Raw genomic sequence first — 25,486 nt, forward strand, 5'->3', positions numbered from 1 at the left:
TGGAGTGATGTGACATTAAGTCAGAGTTAAGTGGTTCTAGTAACTATGGAATGGTAAAGGAAGAATGCGATAAAAATGAGAAAAAGGACGAGATTGCACTTATTCAAATTTTACAGATATGCTACGATTCCAGAACGTTATGCAAACACGACGTCAAGGAGAGGAAGTTAGGGTTCCTGCCCGAGATGTTATTGATAGATAAAGAGCCAATGCGAGACGTATGTTAAGACAAAGAAAATAACCCAAGAAAGATTACGCGGAATATTGATATGAGAATGGGCCAACGAATAGTAAGTAGTTGATTCAGGAAGAGCCTAGTTATGGCTAGACAAAAGGATACAGACAAATCAACAGATCGCGCAAGATAAACATAGTGAACCCCAACATGGAATTTAGTCTCGCAGATATGACATCGTGATCCTTGGGAAATATTCAGATAGAATTTGGGGTAGTTAAAGGTACTATATGAGTGTTACGGAAATAAAAGAGGGTGCCACTGGGAAGACAGTCAAAATATCAGTTAAGGAGCAACCCTACAAGAACAAGGGCATGGAGGTAAGTAACTACGGATAATTATAGGTGAGGAAGGACATCAAAATATTCCATCGAGTATATGATGTAATAAGCTCGCAGCTTTACAAGAGTCAGAAGGTCTTCCCTAAGTACTACGAAGAAAGACTAGCTGAGGAAATAAGGAAGAAGGCTTCAACCTAAGCACAATGACATAAAGAGAAAATGGTCTTGTAACAACACTCTCACTACAACATTGTATGCACTCCATAATAAAGTGGCACCTACCATGTCTAATGAACGGGAAGTAAAATCAAAAGTAATATTCGAGATCGTATGAGTTGTACGAAAATTCTGGCATGCGTGGGAACTAAGATAAGCTAAGTATGCATGCAACAAGGGGGCATAAAGTTGAGAAGGAACGAAAGGAATTATCCGATCAATGATCCAGAGTTAGTTACATTATGAACGCACTTAAGACGGATTATTATCCATACAACATATATGTTGACAATCATACAGTCGTAGAAGACTCTGGTATAAGTTAAAATAAAGAATTGAGTCCAGGTCATAGATAAAGGATTGAATTCCTAGAAGATTGTATCATGGATATTCCATAGCGTCCATGAAAGGCTAAAGTAATGACTAATACCATGAGCCGCAGATCGGAAGATAGCTTAAGCCTACATGAAGGCTGATCAGAAGGAAGAAGAAACTAAAGAGTTATATCAACAATGTAAATCAGGAGTCTGATTGTTGGACCTAGAAAAATATAGAAATCGTGATTGAGAACATTACAGGATCACCCTTAATATCAGAGGTACAAGAGAGATAGTACAGTAGCCATATTCTATCACCGCTCTATGATAAAGCCAGTTAGAAGAATACCAGCCTCATGAGAAGTCAGTATGAAGCTCCCACCGGATTGTGTATGCACCAGAGGTGCAAGTATTATAATAGAGCTTTGAGTTGTGGATGTGAATTATACCTATGTGGAAGGGAGGTCATGAAAGAGATAGAATATGTGATGCAAGATTTTAAGGTAAGTAATGAAGAAGCGTTAAAAAACTTAGCTTTATTCATATAGGATGAGCAACGAGAGTAACCTGGAGTTTGGTAGCAGACCTCAGTAACGATAAATAGAAACAAGAGTTATGGGATAGTATGACCTACTTAGATGTAGTAAAGCTAATGACGCCCAGAGGGACAACTTGTCATATTTCTGTATATGTTCACAGAGTGAGGCCTAAAGATTGGTTAAAAGCTGGAGGGAAGAGTCGCATAGGCGCACATACAAGGAAAAAGTCGTACATGCTGCATGACAGAAGGTAGCAAAAGTTACAAGATTGGAAAGATTCTGACCACAAGTCGTGGTGTGAGAAAGAGGACTAAATGGGGGAATGCCTTGACTTTTGGATTTATTCACAGAACAATGGCCTAGATGGCAAACTTTAGTGCTAAAGCATACGGAAGACATATGTTATGAAAATGATAAGTGCATCAGTCAACATTCGAGGGAGAATGTTCCAAATGGGGGAGTGATGTTACACCCCATGTTTTCGTACGTGAAAGTACGCCATAAGTAAATTGATATAAGCTCGGAAATGAGATGTTATATCCTGTATTTTCGAACGTTAAAGTTTCGTCGTAAGTTAATCGACGTAAGCTCTGGAATGAGATTATTTTTGAGGTTATAAGTATTATGCTATTTCAAACAAGTAAGTTTCTTCGAAGTTTGTCAATTTAGGATAAAATACGGTCTGAGCTATAATACCCAGTATCTATGGACTAGTGCCATACAAGGTACCACATGACCATGATAGTAAGATGTATAAAGTGTGAGTAATATTTTAAGTAATTTGAGATAATTCTTAATTAAGTGGATAATTGATAAATTATGGATTAGTGGGAGATTAACAATGTAATTAAGAAATTGGGGATGAAGCCTAAAGAACCCAACGTGGCAGCAAGTCAAATTGGGAGATAAAGTGACTCTTTAGTTGCATACTATGTGGCATATTTAGAAAGATTATTGGCTAAGTCATCCCCAAAAGTGGGGGCCCACAAACCTCAAAGATAAGAGGTTATTATACATAATTTAAGAGGGAAATACATAAGCTTGCTAGAACAGATGGAAATTCTCAAAGGAATTCTTATGAAAGACGAATGGAAATTTTCAAAGGAATTCTTATGAAAAGCTTGCTAGAATTATGAAATGCTTGCTAGAACGGATAGAAATTCTCAAAGGAATTCTTATGAACTCCTACAAGGTGCAACGTGAATTGCAAATTTTAAGGGAGTACGGTACAATTTTTCTCAAGAATATCATACGAATTTTTCCCTACTTCGATCCGTCGTTACGTGATTTGTCGCAATTGACATGTATTAGAGGAATTGTCAAGAGAATCGGCTCACGTATGTTAAGGCTATCCCTTCTTTCTTTTTGAAATGATCAGTACGATACAAACGAAACGAGCAAATTCATAACTTTTATAAATGACTCTATTCATAGAAGTATTAGAGATGCCTACGTTCTTGATTCCCCATGTGAATTATTATTATATCTTCTGTTCATGGGTCTGAGATAAATACGTAGTTGATAAAGTTTATCTGAAAGGCATATTGATCTTATGACATTCCGAGAAAACCTTATTAACGCACTTCTTATGCATTTCATGCATTTACATATGTAACCCATGACCATATGGCATTATATATACGTATATTATATGTATATGGGATATGGGAAAAGGTTACGGTGTTATATACACACCATCACCTGATCAGCCGGTATACGTTGATGATTTACCCACAGTAGCCGAGATGATATGATGGGATATCTTCAGAGGCTTGATGATGTTATGAACGCATATACCTAAGCATGGTATGACATTTATACGCATATGCATGACATTATAAATATGAAATGATTCACAGAGCTATTCAGACTTACATGCTGGGTCTTTTACTCCATGTTTCTCTATGTCTTTTATTTACTGATTTTCATTCCTTACATACTCGGTACATTATTTGTACTGAAGTCCCTTTTGCCTGGGGACGCTGCGTTTCATGCCCGCAGGCCCCGATAGAGAGGTCGAGAGTCTTCCAAGTAGGCTATCAGCTCAGCGGAAGGTGTTAGTGTGCTCTATTTGCTCCGGAGTTGCTTATTTGGTCAGTATGATTTGGACGTGTATTGATTAGTATGGTGGGGCCTTGTCCCGACCTTTATGGTATTAATCTACTCTTAGAGGCTTGTAGACATATGTCATGTATATGAAAGATAGTATGGCCTTGTCTGCCTATGTTCAATGTACGAGTGATCATTTTGGCCTTATAGGACCGTATGTCACATGTATAAGTTTTTATATCAGGTTGGGTCATCCTATATTGAGTAATCCCTTATGTTTATTCTGGTTATCCCATGACGGCTCGTTTGGCCCATTTGCCAATGATAGTATGATAAGAAAGATATGTTACGTTGGTACTCGGTTGAGTAAGGCACCGGGTGCCCGTCGCGGACCATCGATTTGGGTCGTGACATTTCTATAGACACTGATGTATAGAACAGTTAGAACTTCGTAGAGGTTTGTAACTTACGGTGTTTCGGGTCTTGGGAGTGTCATGTATATTTCGAGAGTTGATTATTGTATATGCCGAGCGGCATCTCAATTGCTTATTAAAATATCTGTTACTGTTAGTTGTTAATTTTCATGTTTTTTTTCATTTCACTTCCGCAAGTGTTAGGCTTACCTAATCGTAGAGACTAGGTGCCGCCACGACGATTCACGGAGGGATAATTTGGGTCGTGACAACTTGTTTGATATATGTTTGATTTGTTTTTTCAAAAAAAAAGAAACAAAATTTTGCTTACTATTTCTTACCAGCAAAAAGGTACTCCCTCCATCTCAATTTATGTGATTGACTAGACATGAAATTTAATGAAACGGAAAGATTTTTCAAACTTGTAATCTGAGTCAAATTATAGATATTTGTGTGACCGTAAATTATCTTATTAAGCTAAAGTGAGATGCTAAGTACAAAAAAGTGTCAATTCCTTTTTGGAACAACTTAAAAAGGAGAGTGTGTTTCATCAAATGAGACAGAGGTAGTAGCTGTCTTAGCTTGAGTTATTAAATTTGAGATGTTGAAAACTGTTTACATCAGAAGTTTGAAGGACAATTGTATGGTGTAGGGCTAAGGTGTCTGAATGTGCAACATGGATTCAATTACATGTTGAGTAGTCCAATTGTTGGATGTGACAGTCACTGTGCCTTTTCCTCCCCTTTTTTTCTTTTCCATTTATCATTTATTCCTCTCCCATCCACCTCCCTCCTTGCAATGCAAACTAAAACCGATCTTGATTAAAATAGGCTTTTCAACAATGTGCTAAGTTTTGGAAGATTTAAGAAATGATATTTTGCATCAACATGTGTGTCTTATTCGCTCGGGCTTGCTCAATCTTCTCTTAACTAATGTTGCCCCATCTTCATGCTCGTCTAGATCAGAAGACAAAATTTTAATGGTTCTATCATGCTAAAGATCTTAATTAATCCCAATTGATTTGCTTCCTTTAACCTTTTCCATCCTGTAAATTAATCGAAAATTTCATGACTAATTCCTTTTGTATCTGAGTGTTCCTTTTACTTATTCCTCTTGAGTCTAAGTCATTAGTATGAAGAATATTATGATCTGGGTTTTGGTATGCATTGGAAATTTCGAAGGGAGTAACTCGATTCCTGCAAATTCACTCAATTATTTCATGGATATCGGCTTCTGTATATCCTTTTTTCCTGAAAAAATGCAGATGTCACGTGTTACATAACTTTTAGCCCGTCTCTAAGCTATTTAGTCCAGAATCACTGGAGAAAAAGTGGAGAGAGGAGTTTGTTTTCTCTCTATATCCGGCATGCTCTTTTTTTTTATCAACATATATGTGCTAAAGCCTACTTGTTTGTATATCCTAATTTGTAAGTTTGCTAAACTGGCAAATATCTTAAAATATCTTTTTTTATAAGTAACTCATGCATCATCTGGTGCTTTGTGGTCATAAGTCAATTAGATGTCTCCGATTGAGCACATTTGCTCTTTATTTTTGGGTCATTTTGTTGCGAAAATATGTATTGGTATATGTATCAGCATGATTGTATCCTATATTGGCGAACATACAGTTTTTGGATTCTCCTTGCGTAATTCTAGTGCATATATCTTTCTGCATCCAAGAACATGTCTTCCTTCTTTATCAATAAAATAATTATTTGACGGAGAATGCAACATGCACCAAGGTGAATCATAGAAGTACATGGGCAGCAAAGTACTACAAGAAAAGGAACAAAAACAGAAGAGATAAACTAAACCAGAAAATGAATAAAGAACAAAAATCATGTGAGTCGAAAGACCTTCCTATAGCATGAGAGGAAAGAAAATGAAGTAGGAATGCATATACACTTCCCGTTGCTGCTTCCATCAGTTGATATCCACATATTTAGTTGTGTATGTGTTTCCTGATCTATTTAATCACATGTTTTATATGTTCACTAACAGTTTGAAAATGATTTGTCTCAACTAAAGAGCAAAATTATGCATTTCATTGTTACAGGCTACAAGCGTAATATTTTGTGATAGATCATCATGGATCTCTATGCCGCCTATCGATCTAAAAGTAGCACGATCGAGAAACCAACACATTGTTTGCATGTCGGTGCAACAAGCTAGCAAAGCAAAAGTTTCAGTTTCACCTTTATCACTTGAAGATGCGAAAGAACCACCACTGAATATTTACAAGCCCAAGGAACCATACACAGCGACAATTGTCTCTGTTGAGAGGCTTGTGGACCCAAAAGCTCCTGGAGAGACTTGTCATATTGTCATTGATCATAGTGGCAACCTTCCTTATTGGGAAGGACAAAGTTATGGTGTCATTCCTCCTGTAACTTCTGGCTGCATATTTCCATTATTCTTTTGAAAAGCTTGTCGTTTTGCCTTGATTGAATCTGTATATGATCAGTCATTTAACTTTTTGAATGAAATCCATGTCTTCTCTTCTTGCTTGCTTTACACACATCTCCATTAGTTGGAATCCATTTTGAAGGACAACCACATGCATTACTAGCAAGACATTTGTGATTTGTCATTAATATGTTGGCTGTAATGTTCTTTCATTTGCTTGATTGTCTATTCGAATGAGTGTTTATTTCTTGTTTGATGGAAATAAAAAGACAGAGTTGCAGGCATGTCTCAAAGATTTCCTACTCCATCAATTAATTTGTTGTCATTTTTGCTACTTTTCCCTTTTGACATCTCAATAGACAGAAGTAGGCCCAAAAATTGTACTGTGTTACATCCAGTCTTTGCCCTATCATGCTGTAAATGATTATTGTATGTCAGCTCCTGCATAGTAAGAAGCTTTGTTAATTGGTACTATTAACTTCTGGCCTACGTGAAATGAAGCTTATGCATGTTAATATTAGAACTGTGACGACCACGCCGGTCGTTTTGAGAGTTATAGCTCCGATCCCCTATTAACTGCTTCCCCCGTACCTATTTCTGCTATTGTGACTTGCCGGGAGGTTTCGTTTTGATTTTTAGAGTGTTTTGGGACACTTAATCCCTAAACGGAGGTTTAAGCCTTAGGTTTTGGACCGTACTCGGAACTATGTGAAGACGACTCCGGAATGGAGTTTTGTCGGTTCTGTTAGATCCGTTATGTGATTTTGAACTTAGGGGCGTGTCCGGATTGTGTTTTGGAGGTCTGTAACTCATTTAGGCTTGAAATGGCGAAAGTCGAAGTTTTGGAGATTTTGACCGGTAGTGGAATTTTTGATATCGGGGTCAGATTCCGATTCCGAAAGTCGGAATAGGCCTGTAGGGTTGAATACAACTTGTGTGCAAAATTTGGGGTCAGTCGGACGTGGTTTGGTTGGTTTAAGCATCGGTTGTCGAATTTGAAAGTTTCAAGTTCTTTAAGTTTGAATCGGAGGATGATTTGTGATTTTAGTGTTGTTTGATGTGGTTTGAGGGCTCGACTAAGTTTGTATGGTATTTTAGGATTGGTTGGTATGTTTGGTTGGGTCCCGGGGGCCTCGGGTGTGTTTCAGATGCTTAACGGAAGAAATATTGGACTTGGGAAATTACTGAAGCCTTCAGGCATCTGGTGTTTTCGCACCTGCGGTAGGGAGACTGCAAGTGCGGGGCCGCACGTGCGGATGATTAAGCGTAGAAGCGATTTTGGAAGGAATGGTCAGGGGTCACAGGTGCGAGGTGAGTTCCGCATCTGCGATGCCCGCAGATGTGCTGGAGAGATCGCAGGAGTTGTGGGGGACCGCAGAAGCGGACATAGGTCCGCAGGTGCGACCTATTGACTGCAGAAGCTGGCGATGCGTTTTAAGTGAAATCCGCACATGCGATAGAAATTTCGCAGGTGCGAGACCGCATATGCGGTTGAAGGCTCGCAGAAGCGAGATCTCTGGCAAAAAAAGGGCTAAGTGCGAGGGTTTGATCTCATTCTTCATTTTTGGACTTGAAAGCTCGGAATTTGACGATTTTTTGAGGAATTTTCAGAGGAAGCTTTGGAATAATGATTCCTAAATCGTTTTTGGTTATATCGCATTAATCCGTAGTTGATTCCACCATTTAATTTCGGATTTGGGTTGAAAATTTGGGGGAAATGGGAAAAAGTTCTTCAACCGAATATTTGAGTTTTGATTAGTATTTATACATCGGATTTGGATAATTTTGGCACGAGTGAACTCGTGAGTGAATGGGTATTCGTATTTTGTGATTTTTATCCGATTTCGAGACGTGGGCCCGGGTCGACTTTTTGGGGCGATTTTCTAATTTCTTGCTTTAGCTTTGATTTCATTAATTAGATTAATTTCTTATAGTCGTATTTATGATATGCAATTGATTTTGGATAGATTTGGGCCATTCGGAGTCTGATATTTGTGAAAAAGGCATTATTACCGATTGATTGAGCTTGGTTAGAAGTAAGTGGCTTGCCTAACCTTGTATGGGAGAGATCCCCTTAGGATTTGGTACTGTTGTAATATGTGAGCGCCGTGTAAGTGAGGTGACGAGTACGTACACGGGCTATTTGTTAAAAAATCCGATTTATTTTACTGAGTAGTGCATGTTTCCTTTAATTTGAGTTATACCGTTTAAATTAGTATTAGTCTGTTTTTCATTCTTAATTGAGTTATCCCAATATGCGTAGTTATCCTGTTTAGTCTAATATCGCATGTATACGTACTTTAACTGCTTATTTGAAGCATGCCTAGTTGATTTCCTATTTTTTTTACTTATTCTTTATCTGCCTTAACTGTAAAATTCTTGTTGTTAACTATGGTATTTATCGATTGAGCTGTGTGTTTACTTTTGAGACTACGAGGCGGTTCCTCGAGAGTTCTCCCTGCGCATTTACTTTTGAGACTATGAGGCGGTTCCTCGGGAGTTCTTTCTGTATATTTACTTTTGAGACTACGAGGCGGTTCCTCGGGAGTTTCCCTATATATTTACTTTTGAGACTACGAGACGGTTCCTCGGGAGTTCTCCATGTATATTTACTTTTGAGACTACGAGACGGTTCCTCGGGAGTGCTCCCTGCACATTTACTTTTGAGACTACGAGGCGGTTTCTCGGGAGTTCTCCCTGCACATTTACTTTTGAGACTACGACGCAGTTCCTCGGAAATTCTTTCTGTATATTTATTTTGGGACTAGGAGACGGTATCTCGGGAGATCCCCTGCTGTTTACCCCTGTGTGTTGTATTGTTGCCTTGCTGTGTTTCCTTTTATTAAATTCTAGGCTCTTATTATACTGTACATTCTCCTGCTTTATTTATTATATACCGGTGGGTGGGTTTGACCTGACCTCGTCACTACTCGACCAAGGTTAGGCTTGACACTTACTGGGTATCGTTGTGGTGTACATATGCTACTCTTCTCTTCTGCACATATTTTTTTGTGCACATCCAGGTACTATTTATCAGCCCCGCTATTAGCTAAGACTGCTTGCTGCTGTACGGAGACTTCAAGGTACATCTGCCGCGTCCGCAGACCTCGGAGTCCCCCTCTATTCTCTCCTATGACATTTACCTTCCGTACTTCTTTTGTTAGACTCTGGTGTATAGAGATACTAATTTCTTTCTGTAGCTGGTGACTTACGATGTTCCGGGTTTTGGGAAGACTATGTATTTATAGAGTATTGGTATTGTATATGACGAGCGGCATCTCAATTGCTTATATAAATTATCTGCTACTGTTAGTTGTTAATTTTCATGTTTTCATTTCATTTCCGCAAAGTGTTAGGCTTACCAAGTCGTAGAGACTAGGTGCCGTCACGACAATCTACGGAGGGAGAATTTGGGTCGTGACAAGAACCGAACCTTTTTGTGGTTTGGGCTTTTCATTCGCATTGTGAAAATAGAAAATGTGCTGTAATCATACTTTTAACCTAACTTTCTGATTTTTCTAATAACAAGCTCGTCTTCTTCCTTGCTAATAGCTGAGTATAATTTCTATGTCCATCAGTCTTTTAGAGCCTCACATCTTAACTCATTTCAGGGTGAAAATCCTAAGAAACCAGGCAGTCCCCACAATGTTCGTCTATATTCAATTGCATCCACTAGATATGGGGACTCTTTTGATGGGAAGACGGCCAGCTTGTGTATCAGACGAGCTGTCTACTATGATCCTGAGACAGGAAAGGAAGACCCTTCCAAAAACGGTGTTTGCAGCAACTTCCTGTGCGACTCAAGGCCTGGTGACAAAGTGAAAATCACAGGTTAAACCCAAATAGTCCTTTTACAGATGTTTATTCAAAGAAGACTTACATGCCAACACTAGTCGTCTTCCATGCATTGCATTCTCAATTAAGTGCAATTTTGGCTCAATTAATTGGTTTTTCCAACATCTGAAAAGAGGGACAAAGAAATGATCTTCTAGGCAGCATACTATTAAAATGGTCTTGTCAACAGGAAATTATGTTGTTCAGTAGACTGCTTAGGTTGTACGTATAACAAATTGAAGATATCTGCCTTTTCCTTGTGTACTTGTAAATTCCAACTGCTATGCATATTTTTTCTCCTAAGGATCGTTTGGTTCAACTGTGAGATAGACAAGGATATTCCATGGGATTAGCTATCCTACCTTTTTATATGGGATAGATAATCTCACCATTTTGATATAAAATTTATCCTACCATTAACATTGTCCACAACCATACATGAGATAAATACAATCCCATATTCTATCTCGGAATTAGTATGCTTACCCCGGTAACCAAAGATCCCTAAGAGTATGCATCACAGCTTTGTCTGGCACTCTCTTGAATAATTTACTTGACTATCTGATCATATGATGAATCCGTAAATGCCTATTGTGTACTAGTGATTTCCTAGCTATTTTTAAAGGACCCTTCCCTTAGTCTGTTGTATGGCGCTTCTTGATTTAGCTTTGGCATAACTAACCCTTTTACAGTTACAAACTTCCCTATAAAGAATTTCTTAACTCATTGGTCTTCCTACACTGTCACCTTTTGCTCTAACCATGTGCTTCTAAATAAGAGACCCTGCTGAGAATTAAAACTCCTGTTAATACTTCACATCTTAATAGTCTATGTCATTTGGCTCTTGGATTCTTATAATTAGTTGGTGGGTTGCATATATATGGTGAAATACTTGAGATTCAGTTTTGTCTGTCATTGACCGCCCTTTGTATGTTCCCAGGTCCTTCTGGTAAGATAATGCTTCTACCAGAAGATAATCCAAATGCCACACACATCATGATTGAAACTGGAACTGGAACTGGTATGGCTCCTTCCACCTTCGTCGTAAGTTCATGGAATCGGTTCCAATTAAGTTTAATGACCTTTCTTGGCTTTTCGTTGGGGTTGCAAACACTGACAGCCTTCTATATGACGATGAGTTCACCAAGTATCTCAATGACTACCCAGGCAATTTCAGATATGACCGTGCTCTTAGCCGTGAACAAAAGAACAATAAAGGAGGGAAGATGTATGTTCAGGATAAAATCAAGGAATACAGTGATGAGATCTTCAAACTGCTGGATGAAGGGGCCCACATCTATTTTTGTGGGTGAAGGGGATGATGCTCGGAATCCAAGATACGCTGAAGAGGGTTGCTGAGGGGAGAGGTGAGAGCTGGGAGCAGAAGCTTTCACAACTCAAAAAGAACAAGCAATGGCATGTTGAAGTCTACTGATCAAGAAATGTCAATCGTTGCATTTGTTTATGATTGTTGATTGTTGTCAAGTGAACTTAGCAAGCAGTTTAGATGACACATTGTACTTCTAGTAGACATAAAAAGTATTCAATGCTGCAAGGAAATTGAAATAATAACTGTTGGTACCTTCGGGCAGTTGATACCTTGCACTCTTCTGTATTTCTTTGCAAATGTCTCTGATAGGCATTTCACAGCTGCTCTATTGCACTTAAAATTGCTATGAGTGCTTATTTTTGCATGTGTTTCTGCAAATGCCTGGTTGTTAATTTATTGTAGCTTAAAAATGATAGCCAGGAGAGGGACTAAGCTGCACCACATGTTTCAGCTTATTTTATCCTCAGGATGGAAAAAGTGCTTGACATCAAAATGAGTGGTTTTGAGTTTTCTGTTACACAGGAGTAGGCGTTCAGGACAATGGTTGAGTTGAAGTTGAAAAGAAAACAGTATTTGGATTTGAAATAGAAAAAGGTTTATAAAAAATTAAGTTATTTAGTGTTCTATATATATTGGTTTTTCACATGACGTTTGTTACCGGCATTGGGTCTAATTAAACCGGATTTGTGCAGCGTAGAGCCTATTAAAGGGAAATCGCTCCTACAAAGATTTTAGATATCTAGATTTTCACAATACCTGAATGGCTGAATTCATCTCAAAATAAGATAGTACTACTTATACTGCTCCTTAAAAATTAAATAATGTCACATATATTAAGTTGAAGGAGCGTTTCTAGTACTACATTCTTTTGAATTGGAGTAAAAAGGGGAGCCATTTCTTGGATTCTCGCTGATAGCCTCTTTGGCCTAGAAAATCGGCTTATTTTGAGAAGTGCTTTTTTTTAAAAGTATTTTTGAAAAAAATGTTTCATTATAATATACTGGAGTTTCAGTATAATATACCGGTCCAGCATAATATGCTGGAAGTTCATACACAAGTGCTTCAATCTCCGTATATTATGCTGGAATTTTCCGCGTGTTGGAGTTCCAGCATAATATGCTGAAAGTTCATACACAGATGCACCAATCTCCAATATATTATGCTGGAACTTTTCGTGTTGCAGTAAAATAGTGGCTATTTTTCAATGAATTTACAAACGTTGCCTATTTTTCAATGACCCGTCCGAAAACTGACTAGTTAGTGTTATTTTTATTAGTTTTTAGCTTCTGCATTCTCTTTATCAACACATTATGAGTCGTCATTGGCCGTTAAATATTCTTTTCTTCCATTTATTAATTCATTGTTGAATAATTAATAGTTTATGCAATCCACGTAGATATTCCACATCGCCAACAAGGAATTTTGGCGGCAAAATCTGCAGTATCTTCTTCAATAAATGCTTTCACAAGTCTCCAATACATCATTATGTTCTTTTTACCAACATTATAGACTTGGATGATATCATCACTAACAACTTTCCAGACAATTCTAAAGAATTTACTCAAAAGAGTCTTAAATATTGAACAGCAAATTACAATAATCAGAAAGTCTGCAAAGGATACAATCAAGTGATGATATCTAATTTCATTTCTGTGTAGACCTTTTAAAAAATTAAATTCTCACTTCTCCTCAAAGATACAAAAACTCAATGGTTCTTCTAGTTATATAATAGTATTAATTAATAAATTTGAAGATAGAAGATATTGAGGTAGGAATTAGCGTCGTAGAGTAGCGTATTCGGCAATCCTAAAAGTTGGTATCAATATTTATATTTTTGTTGACTAACTATCTTTACACAATAGTGGGTTGCTCTAATGGTAAGCACCCTCCACTTCTAATCAAGAGGTTGTGAGTTCGAGTCCCCCCAAGAGGAAGTTGGGGAGTTCTTGGAGGGAGTGAGCCGAGGGTCTATCGGAAATAGGCTCTCTACCCCAGGGTATGGGTAAGGTCTGCGTACACACTACCCTCCTCAGACCCCACTAGTGAGATTATACTGTGTTATTATTGTTGTTGACTAGCTATCTAAAAGGTAATTTTGACGACATCAATTTCCATTATAATAATATGGTCCATCCCAGAGATATAGTACAAAGTCAAACATGTTGAATGGCATGACACATGGAGCAAATTGAGATTCATCAATAATTGCGAAATGATAAACATGAAAAACCAACAAATAAAAGTAGATGTTGGTCTAAATGAAAACTTTAAAGAAGGTTACATGGTTAATGAAAATAAAAATTAAATAGAAGAAGATTTACTATCGTAGTTGTTAAAATTGGTCCAGGTTCAATTTCAATCGCATTTAACTTGGGTTTGTTTAGTTTAATTTATCTCGTTATTTTGCAACATATTGAGTTAGTAGGAAGCATTTCAATCCTTGTATTATTCCGTTGACACTTTGTTCTCTTCTTGAAAGGCCCATAGACGATCAAAGACTGACGGTTTTGAACCTAGTTTTCCAAGTGGATTAAAGATGAAAAATTCTCTTAATTAGCCAAGTTGAAGATTAATTCCAATGGTAATATGTCCCTTCTCCCGTAGTTTCAGCTGGAAATATTCTTAACTTCAATAGATAATTACTTATCGCACTTGAATTTCGCAAATAATTTGTAAGAATTCGGGTCAAAAACCACTTATATACGCCCTTATAGATTGTTTTATTCGGAGGAAAATTGCGGTTTAACAATACAAAAAATCCCACAGACAGTTCTGAAGATAATTTGATCCCTTTCATGATCAATCAGCATGATAGGGAGGGCCAAACTTTTTCATACATTACCTTGTAGATTAGTTGACTTGCCACTTTTTATATCTTTGGAATGTACCAAGAGTCAGGGAGCTACCTTCTTACTTGAAGATGCAATATTTTGTCACCATCCAATTCTCATCATAAGCCGTGATGGTATCCAACATTGCCGTCATGCCAGCCAAAGAAAATCAACATAATGATCGATAGTTCATAACACTTATTAAATCAAGTCATGACATAGATTAGCAGAATTTGGGTTTAGAAACAGTAATAAATACCAATATCTTCGCCTAAGATACGAAGCATGAATAAAATATAAAGTTGAATGCCATAACAACGGTACAACCATAAACAACTATCTAAAATTCTCAAAATCCGGTGTCACAAGTTCACGGATATCTACTAGAATATATGAAAAAATACTATAACTGTTGTCTGGAATAAAATGTAGATAGGATACAATAAAATCCAAATAGAGCCGAAACCTTCTGGGAACATCCAAATCCTAACGTACGTCCAAGTCCAAAATCACCATATGAACCTATTATATTGAAACCATCAAATCCCGATCCTGAAGTCGTTTAACTCAAAAGTCAAACCTTGGTAAATTCTTCCAACTTAAAGTTTTCAAATTGAGAATCACTCTACCAAATCAATCCCGAACCTCTCGACCATCAAAACTAATCACATACACAAGTCGTAACACATCATATGAAGTTACTTGAAGTCTCAAATCACAGAACGAAATGCTAGAGCTCGAAACGGCCGGTCGGATCGTTGCATAAAATTAAAGAAATAGAACTTAATTATATTATTTTTCTACTTGATAAGCAGTGTGTAACGACCCGACCGGTCGTTTTGAGTATTATAATCTCGTTTCCCCATTTACTACTCAATTTATACTTTATATTTGTTATGTGACTTGCCGGGGGTAATTGGTTCGGGTCCGGTGAGGTTTTTGAATGATTTGGAACACCTAGTTCCAAGGTTTCGAAATTCAGTTGAAAAGGTTGACCAGATATTAATGTATGTGTAGTGACCCGGAGAATATTTGCTAAGAAAATTAAGGTTTTGTGGGGTCGAGGTAGATCAATCAGTACAAAGTTTGTACCGCGGCTCTGACTTTTTGGATTGAACAATGCACCGGGAAGTAAAGAAAATTTTTTGGCAAAAAAATACATTTCTGTGATCCATTATGCGACCGCATAATCACTCTGCGGGTCGCATAATGACCGCAGAAGTGAGGCAGAAGAGGGCCAGTTTGGATGAAATCTGTGGTCGACTATGCGTCTACATAACTGTTCTGCGATCACTATGCGACCGCAGAACAGATATGCGGGCCGCATAGTGACCGCATACACAGACAGATGTTTGCCAGTTTTGGACACCGATTATGTGACCGATATGCAGTCCGCATAACCATTATGCGGTCGCATATGCGACCGCAGAACCTATTCCGGAGTTTCATTTTTCTGATTTTATAAACCCGACCACATTCTTATAAAACACTATTGGAGGTCATTTTGAAGGGTTTCATCTGATATTTTAGAGAGAGGTGAGAGCATTTTAGAGAGAGAAAGTGAAGACTTAGTCATTTATCCATCAATTTCTTGTTCAAGATTTGGAGATTTCACAAGGATCTTGCTAGGGCTTCAAAGAGGTAAGAATTTCTTTCCTCAATTCTTTAATTTCGGGTTTGGAGTAAAGATGGGTGATTTAGAGTATGATTCTTGGGTGTAAGATTATTATGTATACATACCAATAAGGTCATAAAAAGATTGTTAGGTCCAAATGAGTAAAGATTGGGTTGAAAATGGTAGAAATCTTCATAGACTTTAATTGAAGATTTGAGGTTCGAGTTGATGTCGGATTTTGGTAAAATTTATATGGTTGGACTCGTGGTTGGATGGGCGTTCATATTCTGCAACTTTTATCGGGTTCCGAGACGTGGGCCCCTACGTGCGATTTTGAGTTAATTTCAGAATTTTCGTTAAAATGTTGATTTCATTAATTAGATGAGTCTATTATTGTTGTATTTATGATATGTAATTGCTTTTGGCTAGATTTGGGCCATTCAGAGCCGGATATTCGTGGGAAAGGCATTGTGACCGATTGATTGAGTTTGGTTCGAGGTAAGTGGCTTACCTAACTTTGCGTGGGGGAAATCCCCTTAAGATTTGAAACTATTGTGCTATGTGAGTGCCGTGTACGTGAGGTGACGAGTATGTACGCATGCTAGTTGTGGTAAAATCCGATTTTCTTGCCGAGCAGCAACATGTTTTCCTGTTATTTTGAGTTATACCATTTTAATGAACACTAATCTATTTTCATTCTTAATTGATTTATTCCAATATGTGTAGCTATCATGTTTAGTCTAATACAACATGTCTACATGTCTTAATTATTTATGTGAGTTATGTGCAGCATGCTTAGTGAATTTCCTGCTTCTTCCCTGACTGGTACTTAGTCTAAATTGTAAGAATTTCGTGATATAGTTGCATTTCTATCATTTGCGCTCCATATTTACTTTGGGACTACAGAACGGTATTCCGGGAGATCCCCTCAGCACATTTACTTTGGGACTATGGAACGGTATTCAGGGAGATTCCCCTACACATTTACTTTGGGACTACGGAACGGTATTTCGGGAGATTCCCTTGCACATTTACTTTGGGACTACGGAACAATATTCCGGGAGATCCCCTTGCACATTTACTTTGGGACTACGGAACGGTATTCAGGGAGATCCCCCTGCACATTTACTTTGAGACTACGGAACGGTATTCCGGGAGATCCACCTACTCATTTACGTTTGGGACTACGAGACGGTATCTCGGGAGATCCCCTGTTGTGTTTCTGTGTATTGAGCTGTTACCTTATATGATTCCATTGTTGTTAAATTTCAGCCTTTAATTTATTGCGATATTACACTCTATATTATTTTATTATATATTTTACCAGTAGGGCCCTGACCTGACCTCGTCACTACTCGACCGAGGTTAGGCTTGGCACTTACTGGGTACCGATTGTGGTGTACTCATGCTACTCTTTGCACATATTTTTTCTTGTGCAGATCCAGGTGCACCTTATCAGCCGCACTATCAGTGAGCCGGGACAGCTTTGGAGACTTCAAGGTATATTTGCCGCGTCCGCAGAACTCGGAGTCCCCTTCTACTCTTTCTCATGTCCATTATCTTCTGTATTTTTCCTTGTTAAACTCTGATGTATAGAGACACTAGATTTTTCCTTCTGTAGTTTGTGATTCACGATGTTCCCGGTTTTGGGATTTGCTGTGTATTTTTGAACGGTTAAGTGTTAAAATTATGTTTTCATTTCATTATTCCGCAAATGTTAGGCTTACCTAGTCGTAGAGATTAGGTGCCGTCACGACATTATACGGAGAGAAAATTTGGGTCGTGACACAGTATTTTCTCCATCTTACGTGAAATATTGGTTCATTATGTTTCATTGACACCATTCTTCAATCATTTTGTAAAATCTCCGAACTTGACATTGATTTCCTTATGTGACAGTGTCTTTCCACGCCCTTTGAAGGAGCATCGTTGCTCTTCTCATTATTACCCTCTTTTCTTCCGAATAGAGCACTTATTTGCAGAGGTCTGGAAATTGGAATAATCTCAATTCATTTGAGAAGCGTATCTTAATAAGTTCAGTTACATATTGGTTTATAGGCATGGACGTTGCACCGTTTTAATAGTAATTAGTATCAATTATGGAAAGACATTATATGTACTTGATGATTTTTCTCATCGAATTAAAGTTGAAACGGAAGGAAATTTTGACCAAATGTTGATATGCCCTAACCTTCAACTGCATAGCTATATAGAAGATTTTTGGGGCGCAGATCATCGATCATATGAAAACAAACGAAAACGCTAGGAGGATTGATATTGCAGATACGTGTCTCAATATATTTAAGTGAAATATGTATATGCTACTTCAGCTTGACAAATTCCTCAAATATATGCCGTTGTGACTATTTATGAAGCGACACGATTTATTGTTCATTTTTTTTAAGTAGGTTATTTTAGAAGGATATTAAAGTAATTTAACTTTTTAATCATAATCTTCCTACTTTTAATATAAATTAGTTTCTATGTACGTGCTTTGCATGTATATCTTCAGCCAAATTATTTTTGCACAAACAATAAATTAAATTTGTTAAAAAAATTATAAATAAAAAAGAATTATTTTAAAGCAATTGACGTGGAAGAATTGCAAAAATCTTTGAAATGTTGAAATGTATTATTACATTATCATATCTTGAATTAAAATAATTAAATGTAGTCTAAACCAGTAAAGATCATCAATTTAGTTAAGTTAGTTAGAAACAATTATATCTATCTCTTCATCTAATTTTTATGTACAGAAATACAGTCCAATATTGAAATATTTTAAGAAAATACAGTGTGACAAACACAATCCAATATTAAGATCATTTGAGAAACATATTGCGGCGTGAAATTACTTAGTCAAGTTACAATCTTTTTCTTTCGCATGATATAATGCTTGTTTAGTCACATAGATTAAGCAATATATGAAATAATTAAGTTACTACTCTAAGTCAACAAACAGAATGATTGTACAAGAGTAAGAGTCTATTTAAGTTAGTTGATTAAAATTAAAGTAGATAATAAGCATCAAATCAAGCAAAATTAATTTTATAATTAAACACTTTCGCATCCCACTTCAAATATTATCATAAATAAGTTGTCGCAGTTCGTCATAGTCTAATATTACACTCTCTCACGATTTTCTTTCTTTTCGCAAAATTAAAAATAATACATCAAATTAAAATTTACCCCCAATCATTCTGGATTGAATCATGTATATCTTAGTGTCCATTAGAAACAAACCTCAACTAAATTGAATAAAATCAGCCATTGAAGAACGATTTACTTTCATGGTTTACTTTAAAGCAAAGTATAACAAAATATTAGAACTCTTATGACACTTGATAGCAGAACAAAACCTAACAACTTCAATACAAACCTCAAATCTCCATAGTCAAAATTAAACCCGGTAAATTTTTATCAGTCATTTATAGTTTAAACAATTAAACATCTAGGGTAATAAAATACCTGCCTTGGGATTTTATGAAAATATATGTTTCATAAATTAGTTAGATCATACGATTGCAAAAATTGCCAGATGAGAAGGGAAAGAGCTAGAGATTGTCAGATTTTCATGCAAAATTGCAAATATATAACACATAAAAAAATTCCAGAAATTGACATTATAGGCAATCTAAGCAACGAAAGAATATTTAGTTTTTAAAAAACTTGTAACAAAAGTTTCATCTATCAATAATCCAACATAAAATAATTTGCAAAACATAAAATTTAATTTTATCTTTACTATTATGGGCAAATCTAATTGAGTAATTCCAAAGCAGGATCTATACCTGGTTCTGTTAAGAAGACAATACTTTGCTCTTGTGCTATCCAAAGTCTTCTTCTCCGCAAAACACGATAAAGCAATCAAAAGCAGAAAAAATTTCGAGAAACAAACAAAATAGGCATTAAAAGCTAAAAAAGAGAAGATAGTAGATGAGAAGATAAAAAGAATAATGATATTTCAATATGTCCGTTTAAGAAAAATTAAAGACGGCAACAAATCATGTAGGAAGGGAGGAGTCGTTCTTTAGGCTCTTATACAATGATTCTTTATTGTAACGACCCGACTTGTCGTTTTAAGAATTTATGCCCCGTTCAGTGACTTAAGGTCTCGATCAGTTTCGTAATATGTATTATGATCCGCGAGTGTGGTCGAGTTTGATTTTCGGAAGATTCAGAATTTAATTAAAAGAACAATTCTCATTTTTGAAGCTTAAATGAAAAAACAATTGACCGGAGATTTGACTTATGTGTAAACGACCTCGGATTCGAATTTTGATGATGTCAATAGCTTCGTATGGTGATTTTGGACTTAGGAGCGTGTCCGAAAAATTATTTGGAGGTCCGTAGTGGAATTAAACTTGAAATGCCGAAAGTTGAATTTTTGGAAAGTTTGACCGGGGGTAACTTTTTGATATCAAGGTCGGAATTCGATTCTGAAAATTGGAATATCTTCGTTATGTCATTTATGACTTGTGTCCAAAATTTAAAGTCATTCCGGATTGATTTAATGTATTTCGGCACAAGATATAGAATTTGAAAGTTCAAAGTTTATTAGGCTTGAATTAAGGTGTGATTCGTGATTTTAGCATTGTTTGATGTGATTTGAGGCCTCGACTAAGTTCGTATGATGTTTTAGGACTTGTTGGTGTATTTGGTTGAGGTCCCGAGGGGCTCGGGTGAGTTTCGGGGTGGTTTCAGATCATTTCTAGGCCATTTTTAATTGTTGGTTTCTGCCTACAGAGGTGTGCATCGCGATCGCGAACTTTTGGTCGCGTTCGCGAAGAGCAAACAGCAGTTTGGGGCCTTGTGAATTGCGATCGCGGAAGATCTTTCGTGATCGCGTAGAACAAATCTCTGTTGCACTGACCCAATTTTGGAAGCTTATATCTCGCAATCTATAAGGAATTTGAAAATAATCCAAAAACAAAAGTTGTAGCCATTGATGTCTAGTTTTCAGAAAACTAAACCATTTGTCATTTGGAGTTGTGTATAAAAAGTTATGGTGGATATACTATATGCTATCTGGGAAGAGTTTGAAAATCTCTGTTGCATAGGGCTGACTTTGGAAGCTTATATCTAGAAATATATAAGGAACTGGAAGATGAGAAACAAATGAAAATTATAGTCCTTGGTGTAATTTTCAGAAAGTTAAATTATTTGCAATTTGGAGTTTTGTACAAAAAGTTATGACCATTATACTAGAGGCTGTCTGGAAGAGTAGGGGGAGTTTGTTCTTCGCGATCGCGATTGGTTTTCCATGATCGCGAAGAGCAATTTTGGGGCTGAAAATTTTTGTGTTTCGCGATCGCGAAGAGTAAATACCTGGGCAGTAGCTATATTTCGAGGTTTCAGCCATTTTTGACATATTTGGAGCTATGGAGCTCGGATTGAAGCGATTTTTGAGGCGATTTTTACCATATAGATTAGGGTAAGTGTTCTATATCCTAAAGTATTTATATTTCATGAATCTATGATTATATTCATCATTTAATTTGGATTTTAATGGAAGAAATCAAGATTTTTGTAAAATCTTCCAAAAACGAAAATTTAAGATTTGGAGGTCGAGTTGTTATTGGAATTCAATAAATTGGTATGGTTGAACTCGTATCTGTCACGACCCAAATTCGCCTATAGGTCGTGATGGCGCCCAACACTACAGTTAGGCAAGCTAACTAATAAGTCAAACATACATTTGTTAAACTTTTATTCCAAGAAGATAATAAAATACCAATTTCTACTAATGTGTGTGCCAAGACCCGGTGTCACAAGTGCATGAGCATCTAGTAGATTATACAAAACTCCAAATACTGTCTGAAATAAAATAGACAGAATAGAAATATCAGAAGAGACACTGGTAGCTGTAGAACGGCTCAGAAAGGCAGCTCACCACTATGCCTCGGGATATACGTGGGTATGTGATGATAGGTCCTCCAATAGTACCTGTCTCAGATCCTGCACAAAAAGTGCAGCAAGTGTAGTATGAGTACGTAAACAACATGTACCCAGTAAGTATCAAGTCTAATCTCAAAGTGGTAGAGACGAGATAGCCGACTTAAACACTCACTATGGGTCAATAATAATTGAAATAAAATTAGGATATTCAAATCAGCATGATTTATAGAATTTACAAATAATTTATTTAATCAGCGGAAATAATCAAATTCCTTCAAATGTAACAATTCTCAATATATTAATTAAATTCCTTCAACTCAAATAATTTCCAATTTATCAATTAAATCTCATTTACAGGAGTAACAATTAATTCCTTAATAAGCAAGAATAATAATTTATTAAATTTCAAGGATTTATCAATTTATTAATTAGCTTCACGAGGTGAAATAATTTATTAAAGTATCGTGTAATTATTACTATTAAGCACGATTTCTGTAGAGGACGTACGACCCGATCCAGAGTATCGTGTACGCTACCGATGGACGTGCGGCGCGCTCCATAGATGCATCTATCTTGCCGAGGCGTTCGGCCCGCTCCACAAGAAAGGAGGACATTTTCTTATGTGCCTCCGGAAGGACAGTATGTTTATTATATGATAAATTTGGGAGGAGAACAATTTCTTTTGACAATTAATTGATTTAAATAGAAATCAAGCCTATGAGATTTTCATCCTTTAATATCTTTATCAAACAATTCACAATATATTCATACATATATATATATATATATATATATATATATATATATATATATATATATCAATTAATGTTAATTAATCAAAGAATACAATTTACACAAGTAATACATGCTTTGAGTCCTAAACTACCCGGACTTTAGCATTAATAGTAGCTACGCACGGACTCTCGTCACCTCGTGCATATGTAGCCCCCACAATTAGCAACAATTATTTAATCTTAATCACCTATGAGGTAATTTCCCCCTCACAAGATTAGACAAGAGACTTACCTCGTCTTGCTCCAATTTAATTCACAATTTTGCCTTTTCCACGATTATCCAACTCTGTCTGGCTCGAATCTAGCCAAAATAATTTGATACAATCACTAAAAATTATAGGAAATAAATTCTATAAGGAAATACTATATTTTTAATAAAAATCCCGAAATTAATTAAAAATTCGCCCGCGGGGCCCACATCTCGGAATCCGGCGAAAGTTATGAAATCCGATAACTCATTCAATTACGAGTCCAACCATACCAGTTTCACTCAAATCCGACTCCGAATCGATACCGAAATCTCAAAATTTTGTTTCTATGAGATTTCTAAACTTTTTTTCAAATTTCAATCTCAAAACACTAATTAGATTGTAAAAACAATGATATACTTGTATATGTAGACCAAATCCGAGTTAGAATCACTTACCCCAATATTTTTTCCTTGAAAATCTGCCAAAAATCGTCTTTGCTCAAGTTCAAGTTCGTCAAAAATGGCAAATGGGACGAATGCCCTCTTTTTATAAAACTGCCCAGCAGCCTTCGGAACTGGTCCTCGAACTGGACCTCGATCGGGGCTTCGATCACAGGCTCGAGCCTGTACCTTGGTCATGGCCTCGATCAGGGCATCGAGGTTGGGCCTTCGATCATAGCCTCAATCATGGCATCGAGCTTGAGCCTTCGATCAGGGCATCGAGCATGGGTCTCGATCCTAGCCCTCGAGCCTTACCTTCGATCATGCCCTCGAGCCTTGCCTTCGATCGAGGCTTCAATACTGAGCCTCGTCCCTGGCTTTGACTCCGGCCTCGATCGTGGGCTCGATATCTGGGGCTCGATCTGAGGCTCGATAAATGGGGCTCGATCTGAGGCTCGATATCTGGGGCTCGATCTGAGGCTCGATCACAGCCCAGAATATGCAGCAGAAGAGAAAATTGCAGCAGCTTTTTAAGTCCAACTTTTGATCCGTTAACCATCCGAAACTCACCCGAGGCCTTCGGGACCTCAACCAAATATACCAACAAGTCCTAAAACATCATACGAACTTAGTCGAACCTCTAAATCACATCAAACAATGCTAAAACCATGAATCATACCCCAATTCAAGCTTAATGAAACTAAGAGTTTTCAACTTCTACATTCAATGTCGGAACTTATCAAATCAACTCCGATTGACCTCAAATTTTACACACAAGTCATAAATTATATAACGGAGCTATGAAAATTTTCAAAACTGGATTCCGACTCCGGTATCAAAAAGTCAACTCCCCGGTCAAACTTTCAAACTTTAAATTCCTATTTTAGCCATTTCAAGCCTAATTTCACTACGGACTTCCAAATAAAATTCCGATCATGCTCCTAAGTCCAAAATCACCATACGGAGCTGTTGGAATCATCAAAATTCTATTCCGGGGTCGTTTTCTAAAAATATTGACCGAAGTCAAACTTAGCACATTAAGGCCAACTTAAGGAACCAAGTGTTCCGGTTTCACCTCAAACACTTCCAAATCCCGAACCAACCATCCCCGCAAGTCATAAATCATTACAAGCACCTATGGAAAGTTTTATTTTAGGGAACGGGGTTCTAAAAGTTAAAATGACTGATTGGGTCATTACATTCTCCACCTCTTAAACAAACGTTCGTCCTCGAATGGGTTTAGAATTATACCTGAAGTGCTGAATAAGTCTGGATACCTGCTCCGCATATTTTCCTCGGTTTCCCAAGTCACTTCCTCGACTGGTTGGCCCCTCCACTGGATTTTTACTGCAAAAATCCTCTTGGACCTCAACTGGCGAACCTGTTTATCAACAATGGCAATTGGTTCCTCTTCATAACCCAAGCTATTACCTAACTGAACTGTGTTGTAGTCTAACACATGTGATAGGTTGGCATGATACTTTCGGAGCATAGATACGTGAAACACCGGATGAACTCCCGATAGGCTGGGAGGCAAGGCAAGCTCATAAGCAACCTCCTCAACTCGTTTCAACACCTTGAATGGGCCTATAAACCTTGGGCTCAATTTGCCCTTCTTCCCGAATCTCATAATTCCCTTCATCGGCGAAACCTTCAAGAGAACTTTTTCACCTACCATAAATGATATATCACGCGCTTTCTGATCCGCGTAACTCTTTTGTCTGGACTGTGCTGTACGAAGTCGCTCCTGAATCAACTTTACCTTTTCTAAGGCATCCCTTACCAAATCAGTACCATATAACTTAGCCTCACCTGAATCAAACCATCCGATAGGTGAACGACATCGCCGACCATATAAAGCCTCAAACGAAGCCATCTCGATGCTGGATTGGTAACTGTTATTATAAGCAAACTCGACCAAAGGCAGGAAACGATCCCACTAACCTCCAAAGTCAATCACACATGCCCTGAGCATATCCTCCAAAATCTGAATTGTCCTCTCTGACTGCCCATCGGTCTGCGGATGAAAGGCTGTGCTGAGCTCTACACGGGTCCCCAACTCACTCTATACTGCTCTCCAGAAATGTGAAGTAAACT

General features: G+C 37.3%; 1 pseudogene; it reads left to right on the top strand.

Annotated features, from left to right (window-relative positions):
* The first annotated feature begins 6,098 nt into the window (after window positions 1-6,098).
* Window positions 6,099-11,850, top strand: LOC104112317 (ferredoxin--NADP reductase, root-type isozyme, chloroplastic-like; annotated as a pseudogene).
* The last annotated feature ends 13,636 nt before the right edge of the window (window positions 11,851-25,486 follow it).

Source organism: Nicotiana tomentosiformis, chromosome 2, assembly GCF_000390325.3.
Source record: "Nicotiana tomentosiformis chromosome 2, ASM39032v3, whole genome shotgun sequence".
NCBI classification, from domain to species: Eukaryota; Viridiplantae; Streptophyta; class Magnoliopsida; order Solanales; family Solanaceae; genus Nicotiana; species Nicotiana tomentosiformis.